At 44.6% G+C, this 12,773-nt stretch overlaps 1 long non-coding RNA gene and 1 pseudogene across 2 annotated transcripts in view; one reads left to right on the plus strand and one right to left on the minus strand.

The window, feature by feature from the left end:
* The first annotated feature begins 1,001 nt into the window (after window positions 1–1,001).
* The window catches only part of LOC309610599, a 504,212-nt gene continuing 492,440 nt past the window's right edge, over window positions 1,002–12,773 (plus strand). Inside the window, exon 1 of the long non-coding RNA XR_014234072.1 lies at window positions 1,002–4,182. This is a non-coding gene — a long non-coding RNA (uncharacterized lncRNA). The remainder of the gene's footprint in view (window positions 4,183–12,773) is intronic.
* On the minus strand, window positions 5,803–6,809 carry LOC309610651 (endothelial differentiation-related factor 1 pseudogene; annotated as a pseudogene). The gene has a single exon. The product of its transcript is annotated as an endothelial differentiation-related factor 1 pseudogene (transcript).

Genomic DNA, 12,773 nt, shown 5'->3' on the forward strand with positions numbered 1-12,773 from the left:
AACATCTTTTCAGGATGTTGTCAGAGTTAGAAATAATTTCTATAAAGGGATCTGATCCATACTAGACCAATAGAGGAAACATGTTAAAAATAATCATAGATGAAGTGTACTCAGAAAGACATCCTCCTCACATACAGAGTGCAATAACCTCAGAAAAATGCTGTCTAAAATAAACTCGCCAACTGATTCACCGTTCACCCCCCAGGACCACTGAGAGCAAGTTTGGGACACAGTGTAGAAAAACTATTTTAAAATTTTATGGCTCCTTAGCAAGGATAGGCCTGCAATTTCTGTTGGTTTCCTGGCTCTCTTGCTCCCTCCTCCATCACCCAGAGTTTGTGAATCTGCCCCCCCACCCCATCCCACCCCCCGCGAAGGCCCAGGGGCAGAATCTGGCGTGTAGAGACTGACTTGGCGGCCGAAGGACACCCGCCTGCAGCTATGCACGATGTACCTCGCGCAGCGCGCAGCCAGCGGGCAAGTAGAGGCTGAACCCCGGCCAGGACGCTCTCGTTAAACCCAGCGCCTGGCACAGGGAACAACTGCCCAGAAGTACCTTTTACTTGGCACACATGCACTGACTGCTTTTTTTTTTTTTCCCCTGCTTTATCTGCCCAGAGGCGTGTTTTTTCCTAATTTGCACAAAGCATTGTATATATTACTCATGGGCCTGCCATCAGAGTGGGTTTTTTTGTTTTTCTTTTTTAACCGAGTTAGCTTGCCAAGTTTGAAAAGTCAGGGATTTCATGCAAGATTCTATATTCCTAGGTTCTTTGGGAAAACGGGATGTTCTTTCCACAGTAGGCCCATATTCCTTCCTGACAACATTTTAGCTGGAGCCAGATGGCCACTGCTCGCTGCAGACCCAGATGGCTGGTTCTCCACAGGCCAGGGAGCCTCTTAGGTACCCCCCCACACCGGGGGTTGGGAGGGGTTGGGGGGTCGCGGGTGGGGCTGGGGGTGGAGGGGAAACTAACTCTCTGGGCTAACAGGTCTGATTTCCAGCTAGTGGCATAGACGTCTTCAGGGGGCAGCACATGCCCGCATATGAGTGACGGGTGAGGCATGACGTCCTTTAGGAGGAAGAAATTTCTCTCCTTACCGAAAGCCAGAAAAAGCCACTGTCTGGTCACGCAAACCCCGTGGATGTGGGGCCTCTCCAGTGTGGGCAGAACAAAGCCACCCCGTGTTCTTCTTCCTGGGGAACATGCAAACAGTGGTGGCTACTTCAGAGGCCGCCAGCAAAACTCAGGCCACCTCCTGGGCTATTCCCGGACGTTTCTTCTCTTTATCAAAACAGCCAGGAGGAGGAGGTAGATGCTAGGAGACAACCCATCCCTACAAAACTATTGGCAAAAAAAAAAAAACAAAAAAACCAACAGGTAGCGAAAGAATCACTCTGACACTCGTGTATCAGTGTCAGGCAGTTCATGGCGCTCTCCGCGCAGGTGGCTAAATTCAGCATCAGAGGAAACCGTGAAAGGGCCCAGTGATTTCAATCCACGCTCCTGATGGGCCCTGGTTAATGATGTTAATGAAATGAAGAGCTGCATACACTATTTATGGCTAGATTAAGCCGATTACTCTAGCTTAGCCTACTTTCAATGTACAAATCTCACCAGTGGACAATGCAAGGCTCTGTTATCTGTGTTTCTCTCCCTGGGACTTTTCTCTGGACATTGAAAACAGGAATCCTAATAAGACCATTTTTTACCTGTCTCATTTGAGAACAGGATTTTCAAACTCTCCCTTCAACATTGATGAAAATCCCTCAGTCCCTGACAGTGACCACGGAAGCTTCCAAAAATATGCACCAGCACAATTACTAGGAGAGATGAGATGTTGTTAACTAATAAAGGTGCCATAAACAAAGAATGATGGGGGCTTCCCTGGTGGAGCAGTGGTTGGGAGTCTGCCTGGCAATGCAGGGGACACGGGTTCGAGCCCTGGTCTGGGAAGATCCCACATGCCGCGGAGCAACTGGGCCCGTGAGCCACACCTACTGAGCCTGCGCGTCTGGAGCTTGTGCTCCGCAAGAGAGGCCGCGACAGTGAGAGGCCCGCACACCGCGATGAGGAGTGGCCCCCGCTCGCCGCAACTGGAGAAAGCCCTCGCACAGAGACGAAGACCCAACACAGGCAAAAATTAATTAATTAAGAATTTTAAAAATAAATAAATAAAATAAAGAATGATGAACCACCATGGGAAATGAATCGACAGAGAAGGACACGTTGGAATGTGGGATAGTAAAAATCACTTAAACTTTGCATGACCTTGCAGAAAGTTGTGGTGATGTTCTGCCAGGTCCCTGGGAGAGTGGATTGAGATATGACTGTTTCCCAAGACTTACTATCTAGTAGGCTGAGCTTAGACCCGCTCTGAGCCTTCTTTCTTGGACAGCCTGGAGTCTATCTCGTGTCTAAAGGGTTATCTGAGTTCCTCTCTGCACTTTACAACCTTTAGGCAGGAGCAGTTAATGAGACTATCAATTCCATGGAAGCATCTCGTTTGTAGCAATGGGGACAGGGGTGCCTCTTTGATAATTTAGAACAGTGCTGAGCAGAGGGTCAGATCTCCCTGGGGTGGTGTCACAAACTGGAAAAGTGGCTGTGGCATTGCGTTCCTCTACGGTTTTCTACAGCTGTTCCAGATTTTCCATGGGCTCACCTTTAAATTAAAAGAATTTCTGCACTTTCAAGAATTTGAAAACAAAGCCATGTGTGAGAATGTGAGACCTGCTCCTATGCCCTTGCAAGAAATAGGTTGCATTCCTTTTTCTGCACTCAAAAAAAAAGTACCTCCTCTTTTTTTGTTTTAGAATGCCATATATGTAAATGATCCCAAATTAATCTTTAGCATGTGCCCATGTTGTTTTGATTTACTAAACTTTAAAAATATGCCCATTGTTCCCTTTTAACAGCTTTCGGCAACATTTTCAGAAATGGAAATATATGAGCAAATTAGTAAATGAGTAGAATTAGCCAGTACCATTCAGCAAGCATTCAAGGTACGAATACTTCTACAATACACAAAAAGCATCAGTATAGATCTTATAATGCTATATAAGGTTTCTTATTTAACTTCACTCTTAATTAGCAACATACAATGAAAATTATATAGAGAGAAGCAAAATAATATAGTCACTGGAATAGTATTTTTACACACTTTTAAGTGATTTTGGTTTTGTTTTTAAGGGAATTGTGTGATATAGTGGAGAGAACAAAAAGATCTGGTTTAGATAGAATTTTAGTTCTCTACCTTAACAGTTTTGTGACATTGGGCAAATTACTTAACTTCTCTGATCCTCGTTTTTATTACGTTGTGAGGTGGAGTTGGTAATACTCATATAACAGGGTTGAAAGGATTAAATGAGATTCTATGTAAAATGTCTAACGGTGCCTGACACAGTGTAAGATGTTCAATTAGGGTAACTCTCATTATTTGTAGTTTTCTCAGGTGATGGTGACTTCAGATGCTTAAGTAAATTTTTTTAAAGCTTTAGAAATAGTTGATTTTTCAAATTATCTAAATGATGTGATCATTTTGTAATGTACAGAAATATCAAATCACTATGTTGTACACTAGGAAATAACATAGTGTTGCAGGTCAATTATATCAATACTTAAAAAAAAAAAAAAAACAAACTCATAGAAAAAGAGATCAGATTTGTGGTTACCAGAGGCTGAATTGGATGAAGGTGGTCAAAAGGTACAGACTTCCAGTTACAAGATAAATAAGTACTAGGGATGTGATGTACAACATGAGAAATATAACTAACACTGCGGCATGTTATATATGAAAGTTATTAAGAGAGTAAATCCTAAGAGTTTTCATCACAAGGAAAAAAATTTTTTCTATTTCTTTAATTTCGTGTCTATATGAGTTGATAGATTTCCACTAAACTTCTCGTGGTAATCATTACTTCTTGTGGTAGTGATGGATGTAAGTCAAATCATTATGCTGTACTTTAAACTACACAGTGCTGTATGTCAATTATATCTCAATAAAACTGGAAGAAAAAAGGATATAACTCACATATCACACAATTCCTTCATTTAAAGTATACCCCCCAAAACTATTTAAAGGATTTATTTTTAGCACCAAAAATGTTAATGACATTTTTGTCACTATCATGGAATTGTCATATTGTCGCAATTATAAAAATTAATAGAGACTTCCTTGGTGGCGCAGTGGTTAAGAATCTGCCTGCCAATGCAGGGGACACGGGTTCGAGCCCTGGTCCGGGAAGATCCCACATGCCGTGGAGCAACTAAGCTCGTGCACCACAGCTACTGAGCCTGCGCTCTAGAGCCCGCGACCCACAACTACTGAAGCCCACGTGCCTAGAGTCCGTGCTCTGCAACAAGAGAAGCCACTGCAGTGAGAAGCCCACGCACCGCAACGAAGAGTAGCCCCTGCTCTCTGCAACTAGAGAAAGCCTACGCGCAGCAATGAAAACCCAACGCAGCCAAAAATAAATAAATAAAATAAATTTTAAAAAAAATTAATAATGATTTAAATCAGGGGTCCCCAACCCCCGGGCTGCAGACTGGTACCGGTCCGCGGCCTGCTGGGAACTGGGCCGCACAACAGGAGGTGAGTGGCGGGCAAGTGAGCGAAGCTTCACCTGCTGCTCCCCATCGCTTGCATTACCGCCTGGACTATCCTCCCCACACCCCGGTCCGTGGAAGAATTGTCTTCCACGAAGCCGGTCCCTGGTGCCAAAAAGGTTGGGGACTGCCGATTTAAATTAACTTTAATTTAATAAATAATTTAATTAAAGTATTAATTAAATTATTTCCCTTAGTGTCGCATCACATAGGCAAATCTTAATTTTGGTGACTGGAATAGGGGTAACTATTCCTCTTATTTGCAAACTGTCACTTGCTGTTACTGTATATACAGCAGTTGGATTTTTGTTTTTAATTTACTTCAGTAGCTTTAGCCTTTCCCACCAAGATTCAAGGCAATCCATTTGCCAATTTTTTTTCTAAAAATCTCTCATAAATTATAAATACTATACACAGGCTAAATCTTTCCTGTACTTCCATATAGGACACATAAATCAGTATCTATATGATGTTTCTCACTAATAAAAGGAGTTTATCTGGTTCCAGAACCAGGCAGTTTTATTGCAATACTGAGTTTCCACAGTTCAGCCAAAAGTTTGAGGATAAAGACTTGCTGCAAAAAGCCTTAACTAGTTCTCAACCGCTTTCTCACTTGGCATATAAATACAAAAGTTAGAAATGGCCGCTGGTACGATAGCTGTGAACGCGTATTCCTCCCGTAGAATATCAGAACAAGAGACTTGCAGTTTACAGACAAGGCTGGCAAGGTGTTGGAAATATATCCAGAAACCTGAGGAAATTAGTGGAAAGAGAGGCTTGTTATTTCTGTAAATATGCTAGAGTACATTTTGATTTTACACCTGAGGAACCAATTAGATTAAGTATGTAAGGTTTGGGGTTAAGAAAATACTGTCAGTGGAGGGTTTTTCTTAGGACTTCTTAATTGATTCATCAGCAAAGTTACCAGATCCCAGTCAAAGAAGATTCTAAGTTTTACAAAACTCAAGATAACTCTCAAAGAGCTAGAATAGCTTTATCACCTCTGAATAATGCCTCAATGAAGCTATATTGTGAGGAATCTATATCTATATATCTATATATCTATATAGATATATAGATTTTTTTTTTTTTTTTGGAAGGGCAACAAATGTTTATTAGCTTCTCTGCGAGCCGGGCTGGAGACGCAGCTCCTCTCCCAGACGGTAGCTGCCCACCCTGTGCGAGTTGGTCCCCCTCCGAGCTCCCTGGAGCCACCCCGGTGACGGGGCAGACCCCAGGGGAGAGGAAGGCAGCGTTCCGCACCCCACGTGAGGGACGGGGACAGCGAGGAAAATAATCAGGAGAAGCAAACACTTTGCAAGGTTTTGTTTGTTAGTCTGACAGCAGGTACGGGTAGAGGGGGTTCTCGGGCAGGGCTGCCGCCCTGTGTTCCGCGTGGCCGCGTGAAGAGACCCACGCTGGCGCTGGTGGTCAAGGGGAACCAGCCAGATGAGATCAGCCGGAACGCGCTGATTTCGAAGCTTTGCGTTCATTTCGCCCTCGGCCCCTTCTCGATCGGCTTCCCAGTGGCTTTCCCCCGGAGCTTAAGGCCGATGGCTCTCTCGATTTCGCCCAGAACCTGGTTGTTAGGAATGGCCCGGCCCCTCTCACGGTCAGCGACGACCTGTGGCTTTTCGTTGGTTTTCGTCGCCAGGTCCTTCTGCGTCAGCCCTTCGCTCTGCCGGCCCTGCTGGATCCCCCTGCCCACCTCCAGGGTCACCCGGTCGTGGTGCAGCTCCTCAGTCTCCAGGTCCAGCTCGGCTGTGTTCTTGGTGATCCAATCCTGCTTGTTCTGGCCGGCGGCCCATTTCTTGGAAGCCTCCACATCTCCTCCTCCTCTCTGAGCTGCTAGAGAGGAGGACTTGGACTTGGCCTGGGCGGCCATGGGGCCCTTTTTTTTTTTAATTAATAGCTACTTTATTTATTTATTTATTTTTGGCTGTGTTGGGTCTTCGTTTCGTGTGAGGGCTTTCTCTAGTTGTGGCAAGCGGGGGCCACTCTTCATCGCGGTGCGCAGGCCTCTCACTATCGCGGCCTCTCTTGTTGCGGAGCACAGGCTCCAGACACACAGGCTCAGTAGTTGTGGCTCACGGGCCCAGTTGCTCCGCGGCATGTGGGATCTTCCCAGACCAGGGCTTGGACCCGTGTCCCCTGCATTAGCAGGCAGATTCTCAACCACTGCGCCACCAGGGAAGCCCAGGGCCCTTTTTGTGCCAGTCACTCTCAGCCATCGCGGGGCAGGCGGGGCAGGTGGTCCGTCCGGCGGCAGCGCGACGTCCCCTTGTTGCTCGGCGGCTTCCGGCGCCCGCCGCGGCCCCGCCCCCTAAATCTATATTTTTTAATTAACCCTAATTGTAGGGTGACCAACTGTCCCAGCTGACCTGAGACAGAAGATTTCTCAGGCTGAAGGATTTCAGTGCTAAAACCAGGACAGTCCCAGGCAAACCAGGATGGTTGGTCACCCTACCCAATGGCCTGATGTATATCATTAGATAGAGTATCTGGATTCTTTCATGCCTCAAAAATCTACATGGCTTGCCTGACTCTAGACAGTCAGCAAGCTTTTATTCATTGCCTGCTGGGGGCCAGGATCTGGAGATGATGTTGTACAATTAGGAGACAAGCATCCCTAATTGAAATATTTTGTGGTTCTCACGCCCTGTGTCTTATGCTGATAGCCCCACGTGGATACATCTATTTCGAGGTTCATGTTGCTTTTGGAGCTATTAGACTGAACTCAGCAAAGCAAGATGACCAAAATTAACCTTTCCAGTGGATTCTGTCTTGGTTGTGCTGTCGTCATCTAAGTTAGATATGATATCAAGAAACGTATAAAAACAGTTCCATGTGAAAGCAAATTAAAATGGGCCAAAGATAGATTGTAAACAGCTTGCCTGCCTTCCTGCCTACTTTCCTATAAATATTAAGTTAAATATAGTAAATGCCCTAACATCGTAATTCACTTCCATGAGGATTTATTGGATGATTATCCTGGGTCAAGCCCTGTGCTAGGTGCTGGGACTACAAGAACGAATGAGAAATGGTCCTGCCCTCAGGAACCTTCCATCTAATGGGGAGAGAAACATGTGTCACTTGGTCTCTATTAGCCACTGTCTCCCCCAGATCCATTCTCTCCCTCTCTCTGCCTTGATCCACGCCTCAAGGATTGATCTCTATGAGCTGCATCTCTGGGGCTGTCTTGCTCTGTGGCTTCTGGTTGAGTCCAGCCAACGGGAGGCATTGTTTTGGCTTGAAGCTCTGGCCATTGCTCTGTGATTGCAATTCTCTCCTCCAAGCCCCCAGCACTTGCAGGGCTCCCTTAGCCAATAATCAGTTTCCTTACCTCTGCCCGCTTCTGTGAATAGTCCCTTCATAAAGTTAGTTTCATGATTTCATCTGAGTGTGCCTTCTGTTTCCTGTACAAACCCTGACTGATTCAATAGGTAAATAAACTACTGAATTAAAGGAGGTAAGTGAAGTAATAGAGGTATATACACAAGTAGAATGGTGTGATACAGGAGGGCATGCTCAAGAATGCCCAGAGAATGGGAATGAGTAAATGCTTCTTGATTTGAACACTGAAGGATAAATAATAAATAGGAGAAAGACCTGGAAAGGGCAATGTCTAGCATGGAGAGAAAACTAACCAGGATGTATTCATGCAACTGTTAGCAGGTTAGGGCAGCTGGAGCACTAAGTATAGGGAAGACAGCAGAGGGAGATAGTGTGGAGAAATAGACTGGGTTCAGGACATGTAAGGATGTTAAGCAATTCTGTTCATTGCACACGCACACTGCCTGCCTCTCTCTCTCTCTCTGCCAAACACTGTTCTAGGCACTGGAGATTCATTAGACCATAAAACAACAATGCCTGCTCTTAGGGGATCTAAAACAGGGCAGCAGTAGAGATGTAAAAGAGGGGACAAATATTGTAAAGGAAATCAAAAAGGAGGACAATGCCCAGGACAGTGCAGACAAATCTGAGATTTTTTTTTTTAATTTTTAATTTTGAAATAATTATAGATTCCCAGGAGGTTACAAGGAAATGTATAGGGAAACCGCATGTACACTTCACCCAGCCTCCTGCAATGTTCACATCTTATACAATTATAGTAAAATATCAAAACCAAGAAATTGTTATTGATATAATCACAGTGTTTTCAGATCTCATCAGTTATACACACACTCGTGTGTATGTGTAGCACCGCCACCATAATCAACACGCTCAAGCCATCATGTTACCTCTTGATAGCCACATCCATCTGCCATCCCTAACCCCTGAAAACTACTAATCTGTTCTTCATCTCTATAATTATGGTATTTCATGAATGTTACATAAATGGAATCATGTATCATGGATCCTTTGGGGATAGGCTTTTTTCACTCAGCATAATTTGCTTGTGGCTCATCTAAGTTGTGTGTATCAATATTTCACTCCTTTTTTTTGCTGAGTAGTATTCCATGGATGTACCAGTGTTTGTTCAACCCACTGAACCCACCGAAGGACATGTGGGTAGTTTCCAGTGTGGGGTTATTATGAACAAAGCTGCTTTGAAGAATTGTATACAGCCTAGATACTTTTTGAGTGAATGAGTGAGATAAAATGGATAGAATGCAGTGACCAGCTGTAGGGGATGAAGCCTGACATTGTTAGTAAAAAATGAGTCCCAAAGCACGTGCAGCCACCAAGTACTACAAAAAGGGTTTATTTTGTTTCATATATGTATGTGTCTTATACATATGTATACATATACTTTATTAATAATCAAATAGTATCTTCTAAAATAAAACAATTTAAGATAAGCAAACTGTGAATTTAAAACTCTAAAGTAAAACTTGACAACATATTTATGTTGTCAAGAGACAACAGCTCTCAGTACAATCATTTTAAATATTTAAGTAAATTTTAAATGGTCGTTTGTGATCTGGCATTTTTAAAATTCTGATGTTTTACAAATTCTGTTTTGTTAGTTGCTTGAGCTCCTATTCTGCAATGTGCTATTATTATTATGCATGATTGTAACAGTGCTCCTGAAAGAGTTTTAAAATTAATTCTAATTTGAAGAAAGAACATTCTACCCATAGAAAGTTCAAAAATAATAATGATGAAGGACGCATTTCAGGAAAACACACATGGTATTTTACATCACCTACTTTAGATAATTCCAGGATAGTTTCTTTTACTTTTTTTTTTTTTTTATTCTACTTTTTAATGAATTTACATATAACCCAAAATGTTCCCTAGTTTTTTTGCCTTCCAGAATCACAATTTCCTTCAGTACTCATATAAGGATAATTCATCCTGGCAAGTCTGTTCCCTCCTTTTGGATAAAAATCTGGCAATAACCCAAAGAGCATTCGTAAGGGCTCCTGATATATCTACAAGATAGGTGTATAATTTCTTTGCCCATTTTAATATTTTAGGTGTGTTGCATTCTTCTAAAAATTTGCAGTCAGTACCCAAGAAGAATTCTTTTTTTCCATATAGAAAAAGTCTAGTTTGGACGTCCCTGGTGGCGCAATGGTTAAGAATCCGCCTGCCAATGCAGGGGACACGGGTTCGAGCCCTGATCCGGGAAGATCCCACATGCCGCGGAGCAACCAAGTCCGTGCGCCACAACTACTGAGCCTGCGCTCTAGAGCCCACGAGCCACAGCTACTGAGCTCGCGCACCACAACTACTGAAGCCCACTTGCCCTAGAGCCCGTGCTCCCCAACAAGAGAAGCCACGGCAACGAGAAGCCCGCGCACCACAACAAAGAGTAGCCCCCACTCGCCGCAACTAGAGAAAGCCCACGCACAGCAACGAAGACCCAACGCAGCCAAAAAATTAAAAAATTAAAAAAATTAAAAAGTAAACGACCTTAAACAAAAAAGTCCAGTTTCCTCAGATAAACTCAACAAGCCAGGTGACATATTCTATTGTTCATATGCTCCTGTTCGTATTTTATTATTTAATTTGGACTTGCAACTACTTAGGCAGTTATGTATCAGAAGGTGAGGCTGAAATGTACTATCCAACTGATAGAATGATTTATTCCTCCACAGGTCATTGGTATAGGCTACAGTTGTCATCAAATACGTATGGTATTTTACCTATCCTGTTGCCATGGAGATCAAGAACCAAATTAAAACACATTTGCCAGGGTCATAATAATGTAGCCAGAATTTAAAGAAAAACTTTATTTTCAGTTATATATAATTTTGCTTGTTTGCTCTGACGGTCTGTTGACTTCTATGTGCTTTAGCTTATCAATAATAATAAAGCTTCTTGGACCATTAACTCACATGGGTCTTGACATTCCATGACCCCAGATACAACACATCGTCTGGCAGTCTGCTTGGGTTGGCCGCTGGATTGAAGAAGAGAGGGAAGTCTGGGATAATACCCAAATGTCTGGATCTGGTGACAGGGATCCCATGGTAAGGCAGTCTTGCGGAGAAAAAGCTGGATTAGGAGCTGTTGAGTCTGAAATCCCTGTGGGCCATGCAGTCCGAGGGGCAGCCAGTAGAAGGCTGGCTATGAGTGTCTGAGGCTCCAGGTCACATCAGCCAAAGAGGGTGGCTTGGCATTTTCCCCAAGAAGAGAATCCTGGGGAATATAAACATCTAAGGCTGGGACAGAGGAAGAAGGTCAGGAAAAAGACCGAGCAGGTGTCTAATGTCTAATAAAGTGCCTGGCACACAGCCGGCACTCTGCAAATACTGTGAAAGAATACGGAACGCAGCCATGGGGATCTACAGCAGGATGGATGGGCAAACAGGCTCAGACCACTCTTACCTGCAACTAGTCAGAAATGTGCCTGGACCCAGAGGTTCGTGTAACGTGTCGACCACTCTTCTCAGATCACTTCTGGTCAGTGTTGCGTCCACGTCACGTGCCCTTGGTCTCCCTTACATGTGCCTCTTCTCCATTTCTCTGGGGTCCTGGCTCGGTTCACCCCAGGGATCTATTCCCGCCTGCCTGTGTCATCACACCCTTGCGGGGGGAGCAGTATACATTGCCTCTCACAGCATAATTGCGGTTTGTTATTATCCTAAAAGACCCTCTTCCTGCGGAGGGGTTGGGATGGATGAGATAAAGGAGATTTAGAAGATGGAGAACCCAGTGAGACTAGGTGGAATTAAAAGAATGAAGGGGAAGGCGAACCCCATCCTGCTACAAATAAAAGGAGCCGTCTGAGGAGTAAGAGGAGAACCCAGAGAGAATGACTCAGTAATACCAAAGACCAGCTGCTTTAAAAAAATAGTTGCTAGTCAACTGTGCCAAATGCCACGTGGAGGACAGGAAAGAGGACAAAAAGTAAGCCGTGGATTTGGTGATCAGTAGCTCCGCGATGCGTTTATCAACAAAACTTCCCACTGGCAGAGAGAGTGAAATCCAGGCTGCAGGTCAGGAGTCATGGGAAGTGAGGGAGGGCTACACGCCCCAGGCTTTCTCATCCGGGACAGGGCATTGCTGGACACCCTTAGCGCATCACAACCCCAGCAGTCCCCCATGATTCTGCTCCTTCCCTCAGCTCACAATCCAGTCCTGCCTCCAAAATAAGTCCCAAGTCTGACCACTTCTCACTCCGCCCAAGGAGCCACCCTTGCGTGGCCATCTGTCCGGGTGATGGAAACTGCCTCCCCCATGGTTCCCCTCCCACCTGACTGTCCCATAATCGGTCCTTCACAGCGGCCACAGTGGTCTGTTAAAACCAGTCAGTCAGACCATATCATTGCCCTTTGTAAATCCTACACAGTGATCCTGTTATTAAAAATAATTGTTCATGTCTGGCCCTGCCATACTACATGATCCGCACTTTCTGCCTCTTAGCACCCTACTTCCCCTTCCTCTCGCTGCCCTCTGCCACATGTGCCTATTTTCAGTTCCTCAAATGTGCAGGGTTTGTTCCTACCCTTGCACTTGCTATTCCATCTTTCAGGCAGGGCTTGCTTCTTGCACATGAGCCCTGCACCCCCTGATCCCTACGGCCCCGTATTGGTTTAATGCTCCGCTGTTGGCGTCTTGAAATTCTTCATTTTTGAACCGAGGGGCCTCACCTTTCCATTTTGCACTGGGCCCTGCTCTCAGGGATCGTGTTAGATAGACGTCCCCTCCTCAGAGAGGCCTCCCTTGGCCACCCAGCCTAAAGCGGCCCCCACTTTCCAAAACACAGGC

The sequence above is a fragment of the Balaenoptera borealis genome (assembly GCF_965194805.1).
Source record: "Balaenoptera borealis genome assembly, chromosome: 14".
NCBI classification, from domain to species: Eukaryota; Metazoa; Chordata; class Mammalia; order Artiodactyla; family Balaenopteridae; genus Balaenoptera; species Balaenoptera borealis.